Raw genomic sequence first — 23,978 nt, forward strand, 5'->3', positions numbered from 1 at the left:
AATCAGAGTTATATATCGGGGTTATGTTTTAGTGACAAGATCAATACAAGATTTATACACAAGATAAATACAAAATGAATACAAGATTTATACACATGGATGAATACACAACTCAACAAATGAACCAACCATCATCCTATGAGGAACCACGAAACTCAACATACAACAAATGAACCAACTCTTTGTAATTATTTTGAATATATGAGTTGTTACTCCCTCTCTCCGTATATGAGTTTTAGCAAGATCATCATGAACAAAAAATTTAGCAAGATCATCATGAACAAATTCATTTTAACCAAGTCTATAGAAAAAAATAATATCATCTCCATATATGAGTTTTTAGCAAGATCATCATGAACAAAAAAATTAACAGAGAACATTCATCGAACAAACTTAATATGAGTTTTAACAGAGAACATTCATCGCACAAACTTAATATGAGTTTTAGCAAGATCATCATGAACAAATATATTTTAACCAAGTCCATAGAAAAACAATAATATCATCTCCATATATGAGTTTTAGCAAGATCATCATGAACAAAAAATTTAACAGAGGACATTCATCGAACAAACTTAATATGAGTTTTAGCAGAGAACATTCATCGAACAAACTTAATATGAGTTTTAAGAGAGAACATTCATCGAACAAACTTAATATGAGTTTTAGCAAGATCACCATGAACAAAAATTTCACAATAATTTCTATGAACAAAAATAATTTCCACAAAACATCTCATCTCATCTCCACAAAACATCTCATACATATCATCTCATCTCATTTCATCTCATCTAAAAAAATAGAGCACATCTAAAAAAATAGAGCACAATTCATACATCACATCTCATATCCACAAAAAATCTCATACATCTCATCTCATCTCATTTCATCTCATCTAAAAAACCAGAGCACATCTAAAAAAGAGCACATTTCATACATCTTGATGCGGCTTGAACTATGTCGGTATTTCCCCAAAGAGGAAGGGATGATGCAGCAAGCTACAGTAGGTATTTCCCTCGGTGATGAGGCCAAGGTTAGCGAACAAGTAGGAGAACCAAGCAACACTATGTAAACGGTACCTGCACACAAAGAACAAATACTTGCAACCCGACGTGTTAAAGGGGTTGTCAATCCCTTTCGGGTAACGGTGCTAGAAATTGGCACGTGAACGGGAGAACGTTGTAATAGATTGATAGATGCAAATAAAATTCATCGACATATTTTTGGGTTTTTGATAATATATATCTGAAAATAAAAGTGGAAAATAAATAAAAAGGAATATAGCAAAATATATCTGAAAATATATGATGAGAAAATAGACCCGGGGTCGTAGATTTCACTAGTGGCTTCTCTCGAGAAAATAGCATACGGTGGGTAAACAAATTACTGTTGAGTAATTGATAGAACTTCAAATAATTATGATGATATCCAGGCAATGATTATTATATAGGCATCACATCCAAGATTAGTAGACCGACTCCTGCCTCCATCTACTACTATTACTCCACACATCGACCGCTATCCAACATGCATGTAGTGTCTTAAGTTCATGGAAAAACGGAGTAATGCAATAAGAATGATGACATGATGTAGAAAACATCTATTCATGTAGGAATAGACCCCATCCTATTATCCTTAATAGCAACGATACATACATGTCATTTCCCCTTCTGTCACTGGGATTGAGCACCGTAAGATCGAACCCATCGAAAAGCACCTCTTCCCATGGCAAGAAAAATCGATCTAGTCGGCCTAACTAAACCAAAGATTCGAGGAAGAAATACGAGGTTATAAGTGATCATGCATATAAGAGATCAAAATACTCAAATAACTCAAAGTTCACCGGATCCCAACAAACACACCGCAAAAAGAGTTACATCAAATAGATCTCCAAGAGACCATTGTATTGAGAATCAAGAGAGAGAGGAAGCCATCAATCTACTAACTACGGACCCGAAGGTCTACAATGAACTACTCACACATCATCGGAGAGGCACCAATGAGGATGATGAACCCCTCTGTGATGGTGTCTAGATTGGATCTGTGGGTTCTGGAACTTGCGGCGGTTGGAATAGTGTTTCGTCGACTCTCCTAGGGTTTTCGGATTTTTGGGGTATATATAGAGCAAAGAGGCGGTGCGTGAGGTGGCCGAGGTGGGCACAACCCACCAGGGTGCACCTAGGCCCCCAGGTGCGCCCAGGTGGGTTGTGCTCCCCTCGGAGCCCCCCTCTAGTACTTCCTTGGCCCATCGTGTGTCTTCTGGTCCAAAAAAATCACCAAAAAGTTTTGCTGCGTTTGGACTCCGTTTGTATTGATTTTATGCGATGTAAAAAACAAGCAAAAAACAGCAAGTGGCACTGGGCACTATGTCAATATGTTAGTCACAAAAAAATGATATAAAGTTGCTATAAAATGATTGTAAAACATCCAAGATTGATAATATAACAACATGGAAAAATACAAAATTATAGATACGTTGGAGACGTATCAACATCCCCAAGCTTAATTCCTACTCGTCCTTGAGTAGGTAAATGATAAAAACAGAATTTTTAATGTGGAATGTTGCCTAACATGTTCATCACATATTATTTTCTTTTTGTAGCATGGACATTTGGACTTTTATATGATTCAAAGCAATAGTCTAGTTTTGACATGAAGACTTCAATACTCAAGCATACCAACAAGCAACTACGTCCTTTCAAAATATCAACGCTAAAGCAAGTTATCCCTAGCCCATTATGCTCAGTCATTGATCCATTCATGGAACACACTCGCATATTAGCTACACCCAATGCTCAAGTACGATCATAGTGGCCCTTAGTTGGTGCTTTATCAGAGAAGATGGAGACTCAAATAAAAATAAAATTGCATAAAGTAAATAGAAAGGCCCTTCACAGAGGGAAGTAGGGATTTGTAGAAGTGCCAGAGCTCAAAGCAAAAAGAATAGAGTTAAAACATTTTGGGTGGCATGCTTTTCCTGTCAATGAAAATGACCGAGTAATTCCCAATACTTTCGATGTTACATATATCATAGGCGGTTCCCAAACAGAAAATAAAGTTTATTCCTTTTTCCACCATACTTTCACATTCCACGGCTAGCCGAATCCACGGGTGCCATCCATACTAACACTTCCCAAGGAATTAATTATTTGACAACATAAAGTAAATTCATTTTTCATTTCGGGACTGGGCATCCCTAATACCTTTGCCGTACTCTCGTGCAATGACAAGTGAATAAACACTCATCTTGAGAATAACACATATAGCATGGAAAATATTGGCCACCCCTGCCGCTTCATGAGCTGTACGAGCACACAAAAAGGAAATTTATTTTGAAAATTAGAGGAGGCACATACAAATTTGCTTAGAACGGCACGGAAATACCGCATATAGGTAGATATAGTGGACTCATGTGGCAAAAATGGGTTTAAGGATTTTGGATGCACAAGTAGTATTTCTAGTTAGTACAAGTGAAGGCTAGCAAAAGATTGAGAAGCATCCAACCAAGAAACGAAAAATCACATAAGCAAACATTAAGCATAACTAACACCGAATAGTGCACCACAAGTAGGATGTAATTTCATTACATGACTATTGACTTTCGTGCTTGCATAGGGAATCACAAACCTTAACATCAATATTCTTAAAGCATAAGTACTCATTAACATGAGCACATATCACTATCATCATATCGCAAAACTATTACAAAGAATCAAGTTTATTTTGTCCAATGATCTTCATGGAAGTTTTTATTATATCCCTCTTGAATATCTATCACTTTGGGACTAATTTCATGTGTTGCTTTTGATAGCTCCAACAAATTTAAGTGAAGAACATGAGCATAAAAAATTTCTTCTCCTAAAATAATATAAGTGAAGCATGAGAGAATTTATTCAAAAATTACTAACTCTCAAATAAATCTAAGTGAAGCATGAGAGCATTTCTTCAAAAAATATTAAAGCACACCATGCTCAAAAAGATACAAGTGAAGTACTAGAGCAATTCCATAGCTCAAAAAGATTTAAGTGAAGCACATAGAGCAATTCTAGAAAATCATAGCATAATTTTGGCTCTCTCAAATAGGTGTGTTCAGAAAGGATACTTGACACAAAATTAAAAGCAAAACAAGTAAAGACTCTGTGTGACGAATAAAAATATAGCTCCAAGTAAAATACCGATGGTCGTTAGAAGAAAGAGGGGATGCCACTCGGGGGCATCCCCAAGCTTAGTTGCTTGCTTCTCTTTTAGATAATAGCTTGGGATGCCATGGGGCATCCCCATGCTTAGGCTCTTCTTACTCCTTATTCCTTCATCCATCGTGAACTCACTCAAAACTTGAAAACTTCAATCACACAAAACTCAACAAAACCTTCATGAGATCCATTAGTATGACAAAGCAAATCACCACTCTTAAGTACTGTTGAAAACCCATTCATATTTTATTTTTTCATTATATCTACTGTATCCAACTTTACTATAGCTTATACCATCCAAATGAACCATAGATTCATCAAAATAAGCACACAATGCGAAGAAAACAGAATCTGTCAAAAACAGAACGATCTGTAGTAATCAGGGAACTTCGTATACTTCTGTAAATTCAAAAATTCAGAAAAATTAGGACAATGTGGGTGATTTGTATAGCAATCATGTGTAAAAACATCAGAGGAAAATCACGTTTCTGTGATTTATAAAAATTATTTTACTGGGCGCAAAAGTTTCTGTTTTCCAGCAAGATCAAATCAACTATCACCCAACATGATCCCAAAGGCTTTGCTTGGCACAAACACTAATTAAAACATAAAACACATCTAATCAGAGGCATCTTTATATATTTATTGCAAAACAGCAAGGAAACCAAAAGGCAAAAAGATAAAGATTGGGTTGCCTCCCAACAAGCGCTATTGTTTTACGCTCCTAGCTAGGCATAAAGCAACGATCTAAGTGTTGTCATCTTTATTTCTAGATCCATAAGATTCCCTCATTATTGATTCATATGGAGGATTAATTCTTCTTCTTGGAAAGTGTCCCATACCCTTCATTAGTGGAAATTTAAATTTAATATTGCCTTCTTTCATATCAATCACGGCACCAATAGTACGTAAAAACGGTCTACCAAGTATAATTGGACAAGACGAATTGCAATCAATGTCAAGAACGATAAAATACATGGCACATAATTCCTATTTGCAAGAATAAGAATATCATTAATTCTTCCCATAGGATTTTTAATAGTAGAATCCGCCAAGTGCAAATTAAGAGAACATTCTTCAATATCTGTGAGACCAAGCACATCACATAAAGATTTCGGAATTGTAGAAACACTAGCACCCAAGTCACAGAAAGCAAAACACTCATAATTTTTAGTCTTGACTTTGATAATAGGTTCCCATTCATCATGTAATTTTCTATGAATTGAAATATCTAATTCCAACTTTTCTTCAAAAGCTTTCATCATGGCATCAACAATATGTTTAGTAAAAGCTTTATTTTGCTCATAAGCATGGGGTGAATTAATCATGGATTGCAACAAAGAAATACAATCAATCAAAGAACAACTATCATAATTAAAGTCTTTGTAATCCAAAAGAGTGGGCACATCACTGGTTAAAGTTTTTGACCTCTCCAAACCTACTTTCATCAATTTTTTTCATCAAGATTTTCACCCTCCGAATTATTGGGACGCTTTCTAGCTAAAGTTGACTCTTCTCCAGTCCCTTTATCATCAATTTTAATCTTACTGAACAAGGAATCAATAGAAGAAACACCAATCACTTTAAGATCTTCATTATTTTTATCTTCTAATGAGATAGGTTTAGCAGCCATTTGATTTACGAGGGTAGCTTGTGCATCGGATATTTTGCCTACCAAAATTTCAGCAAAAGCATACATAGATTGGAGATTACAAACTTCTCTACTAATATCATCAAATAGTTTAGTTATAGCTTCCAGCACTACGGAGTGTTCCTTAAGTTCTTCGATAAAATATTTATTGTGCTCAAATTGTGTAGTCATATATTCCTTAGTACTTTTCTCAATTTCAAGCAAAATATTGGGGTAAGGAACATCATAATTTTTTCTTTGAGGAGTCATGACTAAGCAAACAAGATTGCACACAAAAAATAGATCTGACCAGAAAACGGCGAACAAAAAAGAGGGTGGATAAAACAACAAATTTTTTGAAGTGGGGGAGATGAAAACTAGAGGCAAATGGCAAATAATGTAAATTGCAAGGAGATGAGATTTGTGATTAGGAACCTGATACATGTTGATGATGTCTCCCTGGCAACAGCGCCAGAAATTCCTTGTGATGCGGCTTGAACTATGTGGTATTTCCCCAAAGAGGGAGATATGATGCAGCATAGCTACAGTAGGTATTTCCCTCAGTGATGAGACCAAGGTCATCGAACCAGTAAGAGAACCAAGCAACACTATGTAAACGGTACCTGCACACAAAGAACAAATACTTGCAACCTGACGTGTTAAAGGGGTTGTCAATCCCTTTTGGGTAATGATGCCAGAAATTGGCACGTGAATGAGAGAAAGTCGTAATAGATTGATAGATGCAAATAAAATTCAGTGAGGTATTTTTGGATTTTTGATAATATAGAACTGAAAATAAAAGTGGCAGATAAATAAAAAGGCAAATAGCAAAATAGATCTGAAAATATATGATGAGAAAATAGACTCGAGGGTCGTAGATTTCACTAGTGGCTTCTCTCAAGAAAATATCATACAGTGGGTAAACAAATTACTATTGGGCAATTGATAGAACTTCAAATAATTATGACGATATCCAGGAAATGATCATTATATAGGCATCACGTCCAAGATTAGTAGACCGACTCCTGCCTGCATCTACTACTATTACTCCACACATAGACCACTATCCAACATGCATCTAGTGTATTAAGTTCATGGAAAACGGAGTAATGCAATAAGAACGATGACATGATGTAGACAAGATCTATTCATGTAGGAATAGACCCCATCTTGTTATCCTTAATAGCAACGATACATACGTGTCATTTCCTCTTCTATCGCTGGGATTAAGCACTGTAAGATCGAACCCATCACAAAGCACCTCTTCCCATGGCAAGAAAACTCGATCTAGTCAGCCTAACTAAACCAAAGATTCAAAGAAGAAATACGAGGCTATAAGTAATCATGCATATAAGAGATCAAAAGACTCAAATAACTTTCATGGATAAAAACATAGATCTGATCATAAACTCAAAGTTCATCGGATTACAACAAACACAGCGCAAAAAGAGTTACATCAAATAGATCTCTAAGAGACCATTGTATTGAGAATCAAGAGAGAGAGAGAGGAAGCCATCTAGCTACTAACTACAGACCCGAAGGTCTACAATGAACTACTCACGCATCATTGGAGAGGCACCAATGAGGATGATGAACCCTTCTATGATGGTGTCTAGATTGGATCTGTGGTTTCTGGAACTTGCGGTGGCTGGAATTGTCTTTCGTTGACTCTCCTAGGGTTTTTGGATTTTTGGGGTATTTATAGAGCAAAGAGGAGGTGCGGGGAGGAGGGCGCGCGAGGAGGTCTAGTGCATCGGCGAGGGCGTCGGGGCAAGGCTCGGGGAGGCGACGGCGTGGTCTGGCAGCCGGGCAGTGTCGAGGTGGTCGTCGGCGTCGTCGGGGGAAACTGGAGAAGTGGTTGGATAAATTTCTAAGTGCTCATTATATAGCCCCCCCCCCTCTTTAGTCCTGGTTGGATCCCAACCCTTTAGTCCCAGTTGGTGGATCGGACCGGGACTAAAGGGGGGGCCTTTAGTCCCGGTTGGAGCCACCAACCGGGACTAAAGGGCTGGTGCTGGCACAACCAAAATTTTAGTGCCACCTCGCCAACTGAAGAGTGTTCGGACTTGTTTATAAGCCCCGCTGCGTTATCCCATTCGATCTCCTCTCTAAAGCAGGCATGTTGGGCCTAATGCTCTTCTGTGCCCTGTTGGGCATACTTGCCTTGCGGGCCTGCATCCTGCCGATGTACAGATGGGTTCCTAGTCGTATGCAGGTCGTGGTGGCCTAGTAGGCGGCATTTTATTTTATTTTTTATGTTATTTTAGTTTGCTATTAAAGTTTCTAAAAAAAGATACTTTATGAAAATTCTTTTTGCTATTAAAGTTTTTTAAGAAAAAAACTTTGATAGTTTAGTTGCATAAATTTTACTAGCACAAATGCCTGTGCGTTGCAATGGGAGAAAAACTTAACGTGATCCCGGTGAACTACCCTTTATATTGGACATGCATTCCGACCTGCTAATTGCGCTCATGAAATTTGGGAAGTGCATAAAAAGCAAAACAAATATTACTTACTTTATAAAATCTACCTTACATATTCTGTCCAATATGTGTGGATTCCTTGATCTTTTGTTTTTTAATCATTCTGACTTTATAAATAATTAGTTAAGGTTTGAGAAGAACTTTCTGCATTAGTCATATCAAATACTCGTCATAGTAGAAATAATCGAAGCATTATGAATTATGAATAAGCACATATATAATTCAAAGAATATGGGAGATATCATGCACAAAGCAAAATTAATGAGTAGAGGAAGCACCGAGGCGGAGCTAGACGTGGCTACCATGTTTGTGCTGCTGGAACACACCACATGTAGTACTCTAACATCATCTGTTCACCGCCCCTCCATAGTTTTGTCCCTTCAGGAAGCCGGTGCTCTTGGTAGAAAGAAGAAGTCTCGTGAAGACAGTCACCATGTGGCTGCTCATGTGATAGGCCAACACATCTACACATCGCCATTGAATCGGGACGTGCATGTCCTCCTGCTTCAGGAAGAATGCCTGCCATGGCCCGGAGGCAACCATCACGCTGTCTTCAATGTTGTACAAACAAATAGAGTCCGAGGACCAGAGCATGTTGGAACAGTGCTGAAGGCTGTGTCGTGGAAGTCCAGGGGTCCACACCACACCCTGTCGGTAGCGATTTGTGTTTGACGAAGAACACAATATAGCGCAAAAGCTAACAAAACAAGGGTTGACTTCACATTCTATCAAGAGAACCTCGTTATCATTAACAGGATCAGAAGGAAGATTCAAACATCAATATCACATCTTTACAAAAAAAAGCTCGTCGTGCCTGAACTTGTACCTCCACTTGTCGAAGCTGATGACCCAGAGCCCTTGTCGCTGAGCTAGTTGTAATTATTTTCTAAAATACATCAGAGAACCTGTCAACTACATCAGAGAACCTGGTAATTATTCTCTTAAATATAATAATTGTATCGAAACAATCTCTTAGGCGGTAGAGAGAGCCAGTTTTTTCATGTTTTGTCAGGGCATGCTAGCATCAGCTCATGCACTTCCTACCCGTAGGTCAAAAATTGGTCATGTTGCACTATTGATATTTCATTCATCTATAAGTGAAATAAGCTTTCTCTGAATCAACATAATGTAACTCGGTTCAAACAGTCAGTCATAGTTAGGATTGATATACGCAACACAAAACACATGTGAGACATACAGCATCAAAATGGGGTAACAGTTCTCTACCGCAATGCACATCTGAAAAGATTGGCACTTTGAAAAACCTCATTGCCTCCCTAGGATGGTAATAGCACGAACCTCGAAATGTCTGTCGCATATCGCTTTCAAGATCAGTAAGCGACTCGATGGTTCAAGCTCCTTGTACATTTCAATTTCAGCTCTGCACAAGATCGAACAATTAGAAAAACTATGAAGATAAGATTGAATCAGAATATCTGATCAAGCAATTCTTATGTATAGGACTAACCCATGTGATGCAACTATTGGTACATCACCTTCTGCAACCTGTAGTTTGCATCAATGTTAGTTTATCAATTGAATGGAATATCAGTACTGGCATTAAATTGTTTGCCACATGGGGTATCAGTCATATATATATATAATATATACCCAATGTCACCAATCCCTTAGTTTTCTACATAGGACGGTTACCCAGGTTGCGCACCCCATCGTCATGCGGGTTATTGGGGGAATTCACTGCACATGTAATTAACAATCATGAGAATCCAAGGAAGATGTCTGCATCATTTGTGTGACTGCTTAGCATAAAAGATAAATGAAAGGCACAAGAGCATAACAGGCACTCAATATGCTAATCAATCCTAGAGATGCTGGTTGAACAACATGTATTGCCTAAACAGAGTATGTGATCAAATACATATATACTCTAGTAAATCAATGGATGAAGTACGTTCCAGCGATGAAATAGCAGGCATCAGGCATGTTGCTACTGTACCATTTGCTCAAATAGTTAATGCAAGAAAACTAAAGATTAGCAGTAAATTCCTAGAAGCCTAAGCGAAGAAGCAAACCCAGTACCAGATCTGCCGGCCGCTGGGGGTATGATGGTAGAAAGGGACACGCACGCGAAGGAAGTTGAGGACGGAACCGAGCTCCCACATACAGCAGAACCACCACCGTGCCAGCTCCGCGGGCGCTTCGGGCCCCGACACAAGCGGCGTCACCACGCGGCATTGCGGCGTCTCGTCCGCGGTGGCACCCGCTGCAGCTCGGCGACGCGGCCGTTCTACCGGCCAGCACAGAAAACAATTTTGCTGTCAAATTTCATCAAACACTTTAAATGCCTTGAAATAGAAATATTATGGTCGGGGGAGTGGGATCCAGGGGAACGGCGGGCACAGGGACATACCGTGCGGCAAGTAGGAGTCGCGCGCTGTCGAGGAGGCTGGGCACCGTCTTCGCTGCAGGCAAGGACGTTTGGTGTTCCTCCGCCTCCATGGGATCTTCCCCTCCCCTCCTCTCTCCCGAGCCGATTTACGGGAGTAGTTAGACAGGCGGTGGCGCGCGGCGATGGGGGCCAGGGGCCGGCGGCGCGCGGCGATGTGGGGCAGCAGGAGGTGGTGGCGCGATGGAGGCGGAGATGGGATCGGAAGGCAGAGTCGTGGCTGGGTTTTCTTTTCTCTCCTCTGTACCAGTTCGGTTGACTTTCATGAGGACTGCGGGTTCCATTGTCTAAAATACAGGGGCTTCTCTGTAAAAACGCCGCAACGGTGAAGCTGGAGAATCCATCCGTGCTTTATTATTAGGGAGAGATATAATTTTAAGTTGATATTATTTTGATCATAACTAGAGGTTTATAAAAGCTTTTTTGTTGATTCTGTTTGCTATTGAAGAATATTATAGTTTTGTTTTACTTGATTATAACAAAATATTTTAATTGATTCTTTTAAGTTGATTCTTTTTTCTATTAGAGTTTTTTTAAAGCATTTTAGTTGATTATTTTAATGATTTTTTGAGCTAAATGGCACTGAAATTAAAATGCACTACAAATGAACTCTAAAAATGTTGAAACTTGGCAAGGTATCATCATTTCACCCACATAGCATGTGCTAAAAAGTTGAGAGGGTTACGGCAAAACTGGATGCACTTCGTGTACAAACTAGACAGGAATAATTGAAAATCATGCTCATACAAATATTCCCTCCGATCTTCACTTTTTCTTCGCGTGTGTCCCTTCCTTATTGCATCGTAACCATGGATAATCTTCATCATTTAACAGGATGCTTGGGTCAATCTTCACTTTAAAGGGAGGAATTTCATGAAACTTTTCATAATATTCAGACATGTCTGTCTTGTCCTCTAGTCCCACGATGTTTCTTTTCCTTGAAAGAACTATGTGGCGCTTTGGCTCACTGTATGATGTATTCGCTTCCTTATCTTTTTTTCTCGGTTTGGTAGCTACGTCCTTCACAAAGAAAACATGCGCCACATCATTGGCTAGGACGAATGGTTCGTCTGTGTACCCAAGATTGTTGAGATCCACTATTGTCATTCCGTACTGCGGGTCTACCTGTACCCCGCCTCCTGACATATTGACCCATTTACACCGAAACAAAGGGACATTAAAATCACGTCCATAGTCAAGTTCCCATATCTCCTCTATGTAACCATAATATGTGTTATTTTCCCTATTAGTGTTTGGCGCATCAAAGCGGCACCACTATTTTGGTTGTTGCTATTTTTATCTTGGGCGATCGTTTAAACTGTATTCCCATTTATCCCGTACCTTTGTTAAGTCAATACGGTCGAAGATGGTGTCCTAGCCAACAAGTACAGCTCATCTCCAACACTGTTGTTACGCAAGAGATGTGTTTGTAACCAACCACCGGAAGTCCCGATGTGTTCACGTGTAATCGAGTCGTCAGACTCATCCAGGTGATCGGACCGCAGAATATGCTTGTGTACATTGATATACGGGGCCACCAAGGTAGAATTCTGTAGAACTGTGTAGTGTGCTTGCGCCCAAGAATGTCGTCCCTACATATTATTAAATCCGCTCCTAGTGTGCCTTTCCACTCAGTCTCCCCTCATACCGTGATTGAGGGACATCAATCGGCTTAAGGTCGGGAATAAAGTCAACACAAAACCCAATGACCTCCTCTGGTTGATGGCCCGTGGAGATGCTTCCTTCTGTCCTAGCACGGTTACAAACATATTTCTTTAAGACTCCCATGAACCTCTCAAAGGGAAACATATTACGTAGAAATACAGGACCCAAAATGGCAATCTCTTCGACTAGATAAACTGGGACGTGCGTCATAATATTGAAGAAGGATGGTGGGAACACCAACTCAAAACTGACAAGACATTGGACCAAATCATTCTATAACCTTGGTAGGATTTTGGGATCGATTACTTTCTGAGAGATTGCATTAAGGAATGCCATAGCTTCACAATGGCTAATCGAACGTTTTCCGGTAGAAGCCCCCTCAATGCAACCGGAAGCAATTGCGTCATAATCATGTGGCAGACATGAGACTTTAGGTTGTACAACTTTTTCTCTACCATATTTATTATTCCCTTTATATTCGACGAGAAGCCAGGCGGGACCTTCATACTGAGCAGGCATTCAAAGAAGATTTCCTTCTCTTTTTTTGGAAGATCATAGCCGGCAGGACCTTGATATGGCTTTGGATGCATGCCGTCTTTTTCGTGCACACGTTGCTGGTCCTCCTATGCCTTTGGTGTATCTTTTGTCTTTCCATACACGCCCAAGAAGCCTAGCAGGTTCACACAAAGATTCTTCGTCACATGCATCATGTCGATTATAGAGCGGACCTCTAGGTCTTTCCAATAGGGTAGGTCCCAAAATATAGATTTCTTCTTCCACATGGGTGCACCGCATACCGGTCATGTGTTCATATTCACGTACTCCTCACCGCGTTAGAGGATGCAGTCATTAGGGAATGCATGTATCTTCTGCACCTCTAATCCTAGAGGGCAGAGAACATTCTTTGCTTCATACGTACTATCAGGCAATTCGTTATCATTTGGAAGCTTCTTCTTCATTATTTATAGTAGCTTCCCAAATCCCTTGTCAGATACACCATTCTCTGCCTTCCATTGCAACAACTCTAGTGTGGTGCCGAGCTTTGTGTTGCCATCTTCGCAATTTGGGTACAACCCTTTTTTGTGATCCTCTAACATGCAATCGAATTTCAACTTCTCCCTTTCACTTTCGCATTCTCTCTGTGCATCAACAATGACCCAACGAAGATCATTATCAGGCACATCGTCTGGTGCCTCTTGATCTTCAGCTTCTCCCTCTTTTTCAGGGAACATAGGATAGTTGTCATCATCCTCTTCTTCCTCAATGTCTTCCATCATAACCCCTCTTTCTCCGTGCTTGGTCCAAAATTATAGTGTGGCATGAAACTCTTCTCAAGCAGGTGCCGATGAAGGGTTTTCGAGGAAGTGTAATCCTTCGTATGCCCGCATACAATACATGCATACATAAAACCATTCTGTTTGTTTGCCTCAGCCACATCGAGAAAATTATGCAGGCCTTCAATATAGTTGGAGGTGCGTCGGTCATCATACATCCATTGTCGGTTCATCTGTGTGCATTATATAATTAAGTATATCAAAAACCATTACAGAAAATCATGAATAGAGAAGTGATCAAATTAACACAAGTTCATCATCACATTTAAACCAAAGTACAGTAGTGATCAAATGTTATTAGTGGAAAAAATAAATACATAAAGTTCATACATAGTTCTCACAGAACAACATATATACAGCTCTCTAGAGCATCTAATTAAAACATTTAAATGCAACAAAAAATGCGATCATAATCGCAACTAAGGTAACAATTGATCCAACAACATAATGATACCAAGCCTCATTATCAATGGCATATTTTCTAATCTTTCTAATCTTCAAGCGCATTGAACCCATCTGGATCTTCTGATCATCGACGACATCGGCAACATGCAACTCCAATTTCATCTTCTCGTCTTCAGTTCATTTCAATTTTTCTTTCAAATAATTGTTTTCCTTTTCAACTAAATTTAACCTCTCGACAAGAGGGTCGGTTGGAATTTCCAGTTCACATACCTCCTAGATAAAAACATCCATGTCACATTGGTCGGCATAATTGTCATAAACACTAAATGAAACAAATAGTTATAGAAGATAATATACCACATCCGAATCATAGACCGGACGAGAGCCGACGGGGGCGAATACCAAAATCATGGCACTATATAATAACAAACAATAATAAAAGTAAGGAAATTATACAAGTAGCTATCTAACTCATACAACAAGTAAGAATTTTTTTTCTTTAAAAAAGAAGATAAGAACAAGAGGCTCACCACGATGGTGTCGGCGGTGAGATTGGCGCGGGTGATCGACGGCGATGAGGACAGGAACGGGATGGCACTCTACACATGTGCAAACTCTAAGAAGTTAATTTGAGCTCATATTGTGTATCTAAATCAAATGAACTCCCACATACACTCCTCCACTAAAACCCACAAACCACTCTACTTCTACAGCATTTGAAATGAGCTAAACTAGCAGTGAGAGATGAAAGGATGAAGTTGCTAACCTTTTAGAACACTTGTGTAGTTGGTGCACCACCAAACCTGGACAAATCTTGGGAAAATGTAGCTTTGAAGTCCAGCTTGCAGAGGAGAAAGCTTAAGTGTGGCTCGAGCATTTCATCGAACACCTCATGTGCATATATAGGCAACAAACAGAGTAGACCTGCCCACACCTCCCATCCTTCCACGACCAAAAAACAGAGGAGATGGGGGGCGTGGATATATATAGGCAAAATTTTAGTCCCGGTTTGTGTCCAAAACCGGGACTAAGAGGAACTGTAGAAGACCCCGCATCCCGCCGGCCTGCAAAACGCGTTTGCAGTTCGCGGAAAAACGTCTTTGCGGGTCGGCGCGAACAGCCGCAGAGGCAGACCCCCCAAACGGACCCGTATAAAAGGATATTTGTGGAATATACTTTTTTACGGGTCGGCTTTACGGGGTCTGCTCTCGCGCCGCTGTATCCCGCATCCCGTCGGTATGCAAAATATCAATACCACATCATAATTATCAATACCAACACAATACAACAACCATCCACATTACAAATAATTATTCAAATCACCTAATACAAATACAAATAATGTAATACAAAACTTGCCTCGAATACAATTACAAATGAACGGGAAAATGAGTTTGTTTTACTGTCCAGCCCTTTGCCAATGGTGCTCAATGAGATCCTTCTGAAACTGAAAGTGGGTGTTTGCATTTTCAATCTCCTTGTATGTTTGAAGAAAAGCTCTAATGCGGATAGGGTCTCTAACTGGTTTGACACGGCTAACCACATTGTCGTAGAAGAATTACAAGTTCATGTCTCTCTCATCTCCGAGAATCATGTTGTGAAGGATAACATGACATGTCATGATGTTCTTCAAGGTCCGCTTGTCCCAAAAACGAGCAGGTCCACGAAAAATGGCAAACCTAGATTGCAAAACCCCGAATGCTCTTTTAATATCTTTTCGGGCTGCCTCTTGCATCTTTGCAAATTCACATTTTTTTAGTTTTGGGGTTCTTTGATGCTCTTGACAAATGTGCACCGACGGTATATACCATCTGCAAGATAGTACCCTTTTGTGTATTCACGCCAATTGATAGTGTAGTTGCAAGCAGGAGCATCACCACTAGCAAGCTTAGCAAACAAATGAGACTATTGCAACACATTGATATCATTGAGAGTGTCCGGCATACCAAAGAAACTATGTCAAATCCATAAATCTTCGGATGCTACGGCCTCTAGCACAATTGTTGCATCACAGGACTTGCCACAATACATTCCGTGCCATGCCTTCGGGCAATTTTTCCTTGTCCAATGCATACAATCAATGCTACCTAGCATGCCAGGCCAACCTATCCTCTCATTAGATGCCATCAATTTCTTTGTATCATCCTCATTCGGTGCTCGGAGATATTCGGGACCAAAGACACAGATGATCGCTGGCAAAACTACGCACTGACTCAATTGTTGTATCTTCACCAATGCAAAGATACTCATCGGCATAGTCAGCCGGAACGTCATATGCAATCACCCGCATAGCTGCCGAGATTTTTTGATATGCACTAAATCCCTTCAAGCCCACAACATTTCTTCGCTGAGTAAAATACCAATAATTTGCCTCGCAAGCTTGAACAATTTTTATAGAGGGATCGGCGCATTCGGTACCTTCTCCGGAAGAGGTGCGGTGGATACGTTGGATTCCCCGCGAAATAGTCTTGCATCAACATCTCATTCCCGAGATGGCGATTCCGAGGAATGCAAAGACGCCCGACGGTCGATCCTCGCCGCCTCTTTCGGTTCTCGTCTTCGTGCTCCTTGACAGCAAGAGCCATCACCAATGTCTGCTGCCGAAAGTTTGAAAGCATCATCTCAACATCCGAGTCGTCTGAATCGAACGAATCGGAGAGCAAAAACTTCTCGCACGGGCTCAATTCCATCTACATGAACGAGAAGCGCACGCCGCGTCAACCAACTTTGCGGACCACTCGACATGAAACACAAAAAAACACTAACCGGCGGCGACGAGGGGCGGCTCGAAGGCGGTCGATCCCCGGCGGCAACGAGGGGCGGCTCTTCTCGCCGGATCCGGGGGGCGGTGCAGCCTAGCGGTGATGGATGGTGAGGGACGCCCCAGCGGCGTGATTCCGCCAGTAGATTTGGCCTGAATCGGCGGTGGCGGACGGGCGGCACCTATGGCGGGCGGCGGTGGAAGGAGGTGGGGAAAGGGGCGTAGGCTAAAATGTCCCTCCCGCCAACTGCTTCACTGTGATACGGGGCACCGTAGGGGTGAGGCGGAAACCCGCGAATACGCGGGATGGGGCCGAGTTTTTGTGGCGCCCCTTAAAAAAATTTCCGGGCCGGGCGCGTTTGCGGGGTCTGTTCTGGCGGGTTTTTCCCCGCCGACCCGCATTTTGGCGGTTATTTTGCGGGTCGGGGCCTTTTGCTGGTCGGGGCCTACCCTTTAGTCCTGATTCCAGACACAAACCGGGACTAAAGGACCAGTTCCAGACACAAACCGGGACTAAAGGGCAGCAACCCCTTTAGTCCCGGTTTGACCGGGACTAAAGGGCCCAGTTGAACCGGGACTGATGCCTGCCGAGGCCCGGCTGGTGTCCTAGCCGCTTGAACCGGGACTGATGCTCCCATTATTCCCAGTTCGTAACACGACCGAGACTAATGCTCTGATCTGGCCAGGACCAAAGCCATGTTTTCTACTAGTGTCATGCTGTTTTTTTTTAGCTCATGAACGTTAGGATATCATGCGACCACATGTTACTCTGAAGAACAGTTCGGTCAGAATTTTGAACATAAGGTTTTTTCCATTTTGTATGCACTACGCATTATATTGAAAAGCAAAGGCTCGCCTAAAAGTGTTGCTGCTTCTTGAGCACACACACTTAGTTTATAGAGTACTACCAAAAGGAGCGATGGCGAGAACTGCCGTTATGTAATTCTTGAAGAACTATTCGGTCTAGAATAAATAAAGGCCTTCTGCATTTGTAATACACCACACATTTGACGCGGATCATGTTGACAAACAAAGAGTTGGCTACCCTAGAAATACAAGTGAATTTAGGCGGAAACGTTGTACTTCGTGTAGCGATCTTTGTTCTAGTTGTAGTGTCGGGTGGGAGTCGGGGTCCAGTGCAGCAGGGCAAGGCTAAAGTGGCTGCACACCATGCGTCAGTCGAGCAGCTCAATGATCGGCGGGAATGTCAAGCACTAGAGAGCATTGTACATTTGTACTGGTTGACGGAGGCGCCACGGAAGATGGCCTCGAACGTCGAGGGTCGCCTTGTCCACCGTCGTGCTGGCGCCAGCGCCATCTCTGGTCATCAGCTCCCAGTAGATGAAGTGGTGCCCGGGGATGCTCTTGGTGCACGCTTGGCTGGTGCACTCTGCGGAGTGAATATCATAAAACTACCATTTTTCACGTTAGAGTTCTAAAAAACTACCAGATGTTTTTTGTGAATGATAAGTATCAAAATCGGCGTCGGCTGTTTCAACAAACCCAAATAGCCGAGTGGTTAACATTTAATCAGTTTATGACAGCTAGGGCTCGCTCCTAGACAAACCATTTGTTTGACTGTTTAGTTTGACCGTTTGCTTACATGTGATAGTTTTATGCTGCGGGCCGTGCCACCCTAAGACCGGATGTCGAGGGGGCTGAGGGAGGGTTGGCCGTGTCAAAGAAGAAACTGCCCTGCCACCACCAGCCCTCCAGCGGCGGCGACAAGGGAGTGGGCAGAGGGTGGTGTTTCGGGCGGCAACGATGGCGGTAGGTTTTCCCGTGTGTCGTCCGTCGCTTCAGTGGGGCGAGAAAGTAACATGGTTCTTGTTCTGTACTCCTTGCCTGATATATATCGTCATCACTGGTAAATTAAATGTGATTACTGAAACTTTTGGCGGCTAAACGAAGTAAGAAGAATACTTGCCGTGCTTTGAACAGCTGGGTTTTATCAATTGTTGGGCGTGGAGTGTTTGGAGGGAGTATATGTTAATTGGGTTTGAGACCTTCAGTCTAGAGGGCAGATGCATGGGAGACTGGTGGCCGGGCATACGGCACGATCATGCATGCATGAACACGAGGTCTGAGGGCGATACCTGATCTGCGAGCGGGACGGGAGCGTGATCCGATCGAGCTGTTCCGGTGCAACGGGACTGCGAGAGAGGGGACATGCACGGCCTGCGCCTACGCGCCTGGGCACAACGCTCCAAGCTCTGACCTGCCCTGCGAGCTGATCCGGCTGCCCGCTGCTGCGCCGGCCGGGCAAAAGCGCGCAAAGCAAAACGAAAGAAAGCCGAGCCGTGACATGCGTAAGCTCCTGCCCATCTGCGCGGACAGGTAGGGAGGGAGAGAGAGGAAGAGGTGGCGTGGATGGTACGCGCTGCGCGGGCTGGTGGTTGATCTGGCGCCGGGTAGTATGCGCGCGCGGGAGGGAAGGGATGGATGGATGCGCGCGTGTTGTGAGGGCGAGCCGGTCGATGGTTCTAGGGGAATCTCGTGATCGTGTGCATGCACCGCACCGATCAGTGGGAGACTGGGAGTGGGACCCAAAACGGCTCTGGCAGAAGCAGTAGACCAGACCGGACCGGACGAATGGGCGGACCCTGCTTGGCTTTCTTTTGCATGCAAAAAAAGTGGAGACCCGGGGAGAGAGAAAGAGGACAAGGGAGCCCTTTCGCTCCCTCCCCCACAATTTTTACAGTCTCTGTCGTCCATTGGGATTGGGGTCTGGGGATCACGCGCGGGCGACAGAGGATAGGACTCGCCGGCTCGCGTGGGGACCCACCAAACTCCAGTTCAGCCTTGCTCAGAAGACCTGATGATTCGCACCTCTATGACCACCCGGTCCCCTCTCGGCCATTGGGGGGTGTGCACTCCATGCATGCCCTTGCCCTGCATCCCGGAGTATACTTTCTTTTTATTCCTTCGTTCCTAGACGCGGCGTTTCGGTGCTTAGACTCATCTGCACCTGGTTAGAAAAAAAATCGTAAAAAATAGTATAAAATTTCAAAAAAATTCAAATTTATTTTGGATGGTAGACAATTTGATGTGTGAGGCCCGCTTTAAATTTCAAATTATTTGAACACATGAGAAGCTCTCAGCAAAAAAGACAAATCGGACCAAAACATTACATGAACAATAAACTTTTTTACAGACCCTCAATTTGTCTTTTTTTCCGAGAGCTGCTCAGATATCCAAATGATATGAAAATAGGAGCGGACCTCGTGCATCAAATTTTCTACCGCACAATTTGAATTTTTTGAATTTTTCTAGTATTTGTTTTGATTTTTTTCGTCAGCATGGATACAGATGAGCTCGGGTGCAGGGATGGATTTTCGATCCTTCCTTCCCTTTGTTGCAGAAGAACAGAGAGGGCGATGCAGGTGTGGGGCTACCACGCTGGGTCACCGGTTCTTTCCTCATATTGGGTTCGCAGGGAGGAGGCCCCCGGCACGCTACCCAAGTATAACAGTGGTCCGCCCTAAAGAAAGTATAACAGTGGGCCAAAAAAGGACAAAATTGACATCCTTAAAATATTTTGTTTATCATAACAGAAAGACGACACATAGAAATTTCCATGATAAAAAATGAGCATGGCAAATTAAGAATAAAATTACCATGACGTAGATAATAAAGATTGTCCATGCTCTAAGTAAAGAAAATGCCATGCTCTACATTTTCTTTGTCATATCATAGCATTACAAAATCACATATATAATTTGCCATGATCTAATTAGTAGAATTATTTGTTGAAAAAAATATTTTGTGTTTGCCATGTGACAAAAAAGAAATTGCAATGACATTGAGACTAATGTGATTAGTCAACTATATGTATTTGTGTGTGAATGATACTAAAAAAATTGCCATGCCATTTAGACTAGTGTGATTTGCCTGAAGAATGCTTTTTAAAATATTACATGTCAAATGATGATAAATTGTATAGTTGTACAGAGAGAACTACTGTTGTATGGTTGAAAGAGAGTTTATTCCTTTGAAAGTTAAGCGTGAGCAAAATAGTGTAGCAGATCGGTTGGCAATGTATAGTCGTACAAAGAGTACTACTGTTATATGGCTTGGTAGATGACCACCGTGTATTGAGGAATTGTTGTTTCTCGGCTGTAACCCTATGCATTTGGAATAAGACTCTATTACCATCGCAAAAAATGACGAGAAATTGTTATGATGAGAAAAATATGTGCTAGTTTTATTGACTAGAGAATGAGAACTTTAAGTATTTGTATGTGAATACTCCTAGAAAAATTGCCATCGATATCATTTGTTATGTTATGACAAAGAAATTCAACTGTGCTATACCTACCTCCTAAGCGATGATAGGATGACAGGATTCATCCTTCTACAAAAAGGTAAACTATCACATGACTACATAGTCTAACTAAACAAAATTGCCATGTTATAAATAATAAACTTGGCATGTTATAAATAACAAAATTGCCATGGTGTCGGTGTACTAAAGTAGGGGTACCTTAGTATCCCGAACTTGTGCACGGGCAGTCGCAGTGCTCCGCGGCAAGGCTTGCCGGGTGACCGCCAAGATCCTTCGTGGTTCCTATTGGAGCCATTCAAGAACAAAGTGTTCAAGCTGAGAAGGCAAGGCCCCGGCAAGAGGAGCTTGCGGGAAGGACAAGGCCCCGGCAAGAGGAGCTTGCCGGGAAGGCCAACCAAGGCATTCTCAAGAAACTTGCCGCGACGCGCTACGTGTCTCGGCAAGACCCGGCGAGCGACAAGCTTCCGGACGCGACAAGACAACGACCGCGGCAAGACGTTTGCCGCGGCAGGATACCACTTTGTACCTACGCTCCAGCGCATCCGTCAACGTGTCGCCCTGGGACCGTTCCAGGCGCACGTGGCGAGAGGCTGTGCAGCCAAGCGGTGCGAGGTGGCAAGCAAAGATGACAAGATGACCATCGTGGCAAGCGGTGGCGCCCCTAACGGTCACTTTTCTGCACTGTTTGGGCGACACAGACGGGCATTTAATGCCTTTGTCCCCTGCCGTCAGGGTTAGGTATGATACACTATGCAAGTAGGTATACCTACCGCACCTCTTTTCCATTTTTACCCTTGCATGCGTTGCCACCTGTTGGTGACCCCTTGAGCATATAAAAGGAGGCCCATGCGCAACGTAGAGGGGGGTTCGAAACCAGAAACACTCACGCTCGGTCTCACAGCTAGTGTACTGTAGCTCTCAACGCTCCCGAGCAAGAACATAATATAATCCGACAAGCAGCAGTAGGAGTATTATCTCTCCGGAGAGCTCGGAAGCTGGGTAAAATCGCTCGCGTGCCTCGCCTCGATCCGCTCTTCGTGCGGCATCCGCCCCCGCCGGACCGAAAGGGGCCCTGCCCCATAGGTGTTCGTTTCCCACGACATCTTTGGCGCGCCAGGTAGGGGGCGTCGAGGTTGTGTGAACCCAATCCGGCGTTCTCGCGAGCCAGATCTTCATCTTCTTCATCATCTTCATCGACATGCCACCGAAGAAGAAGGCTTCGGAGGTGGCAGCTCCGTCCAGGTCTATCCCACCGCCACCGGAGCAAGCGGGTGGTGGGGTAGACGTCGGCGGAGGAACGAGCGTCGACGAGGGAGCTCACGCTGCCGCTAGGTCCAAGGACAAGGCTGCGCAAACCTCGGTGTCCATACATGCATCACGCCCATCTTAGGAGGTGCGGGGCCAACAGCGTCATGGTACTCGCGGTACCATACGCTCGTTGGACCAAAATCGAGCTGGTGGATCTCAGGGTGCTCAAGACCAGCATGCACGCTAACCTGCTGGCACGAGCAAGACACGGTCGCCTGGACGGGATCCTGCTCCTTCTAACATAGTTAGAAGTCCGAGCATATCCCGCTCCTCGCACCGTTCACCACCGCCACCGAAGACTCCAGAAGAAGCGTTGGCCCGAGCCCAACTGCTCCTGGATTACCCTCCAACGGCAGACAAGATCGACGATTGGATGGCCACCATTCAGAGTCTCATCGGCTTCGCCAACGGCGACACTCCACGGCAGCCGAATGCGTCGCAGCCGCGGCAAGATTGCCGGACGCGAGCCGATGGCGAGAAGACCGGTGGGGGCGCAACCACCGTGCACTCTCCACCCCGAAGGCCAAGATCGCCGACTTGCCGAGTCAACCTCGACACTGACTCCACAGCGTCATCAGATCCACGAGCTCGTCGCGATCAGCGCCAAGTTCTTCAAGAACGACAGCAAGAAGACTCTCGTACTCGTATCGAGCGTCGAAGAGAAGCGCGGCGTCAATCAGACCAGCGCTAGGCCCACTGTCGACATGCATGCGCCAGGGGAACCAGGCGACTTGCCATACGCGGTAGGTTGCCCTGCGTTCACTCGTGAGCTGCGGCAAGTCCAGTGGCCCAGTACAAAGAACTTCAAGCCAGATGTACCAGAGAAGTACGATGGCAGGTTGCATCCGTCGGAGTTCCTCAGCATCTACACCATCGCGGTGCAAGCTGCCGGGGGGCGCGACGACAAGATCCTTGCCAACTACTTCCCACTGGTGCTCAAGCCCAATGTCAGATCCTGGCTCATGCACTTGCCGGACAACTCCATATCCTCATGGGCGGATCTGTGCCATCAGTTTGTCGGCGCCTTTACAGGTGGCCACAAGCCTCACGGCCAGGAGAGCGATCTGCATCTACTCGCCTAGAAGGAAGGAGAGCCCCTGCGCAAGTATATTCAAAGGTTCAGCCAAGTGCAGCGCAACATCCCAGATGTCCACCCTACCGCGGTCATCAGCGCGTTCCATCAGAACGTGCGTAACTGCAGGATGCGGGAGGAGATGGCGATGTGCAAGATCAGAGACGTCAGTGAGCTATACGCCCTGGCCGACAAGTGTGCACGTGCTGAGGAAGGGAGGAAACTCCCCGGAGAGAATACAGGAGCAGGAGGATCTCACAGTGATGATGCCGCCCCGGCAAGGAAAAACCGGTGGCGGAACAACAGGAAGAAAAAGGGAAAAGATGTGCTAGTCGTTGAGCAGTCCGGCAACGGAGGTAGCGCCAAGGAAGCCGAACCTGTGGCGGCCGCCGACAAGCAGTATTGCAAGATCCACCGCACCAAGGGCCATGATCT

At 43.6% G+C, this 23,978-nt stretch overlaps 1 long non-coding RNA gene across 2 annotated transcripts; it reads right to left on the reverse strand.

Moving 5' to 3' along the window:
• Positions 1–8,704: 8,704 nt before the first annotated feature.
• LOC119281424 lies at positions 8,705–10,302 on the reverse strand. 2 transcript variants are annotated; one of them, XR_005138404.1, is made up of 4 exons: positions 9,918–10,302; positions 9,775–9,812; positions 9,606–9,687; positions 8,705–9,192 (listed from the first exon to the last, which is right to left on the reverse strand). It is a non-coding gene; the product is annotated as an uncharacterized LOC119281424 (long non-coding RNA). The 2 variants fall into 2 exon arrangements; XR_005138403.1 differs by lacking the exon at positions 8,705–9,192 and having other exon boundaries at positions 9,218–9,687.
• Positions 10,303–23,978: the final 13,676 nt, after the last annotated feature.

The sequence above is a fragment of the Triticum dicoccoides genome, chromosome 3B (genome assembly GCF_002162155.2).
Source record: "Triticum dicoccoides isolate Atlit2015 ecotype Zavitan chromosome 3B, WEW_v2.0, whole genome shotgun sequence".
Taxonomy (NCBI): domain Eukaryota; kingdom Viridiplantae; phylum Streptophyta; class Magnoliopsida; order Poales; family Poaceae; genus Triticum; species Triticum dicoccoides.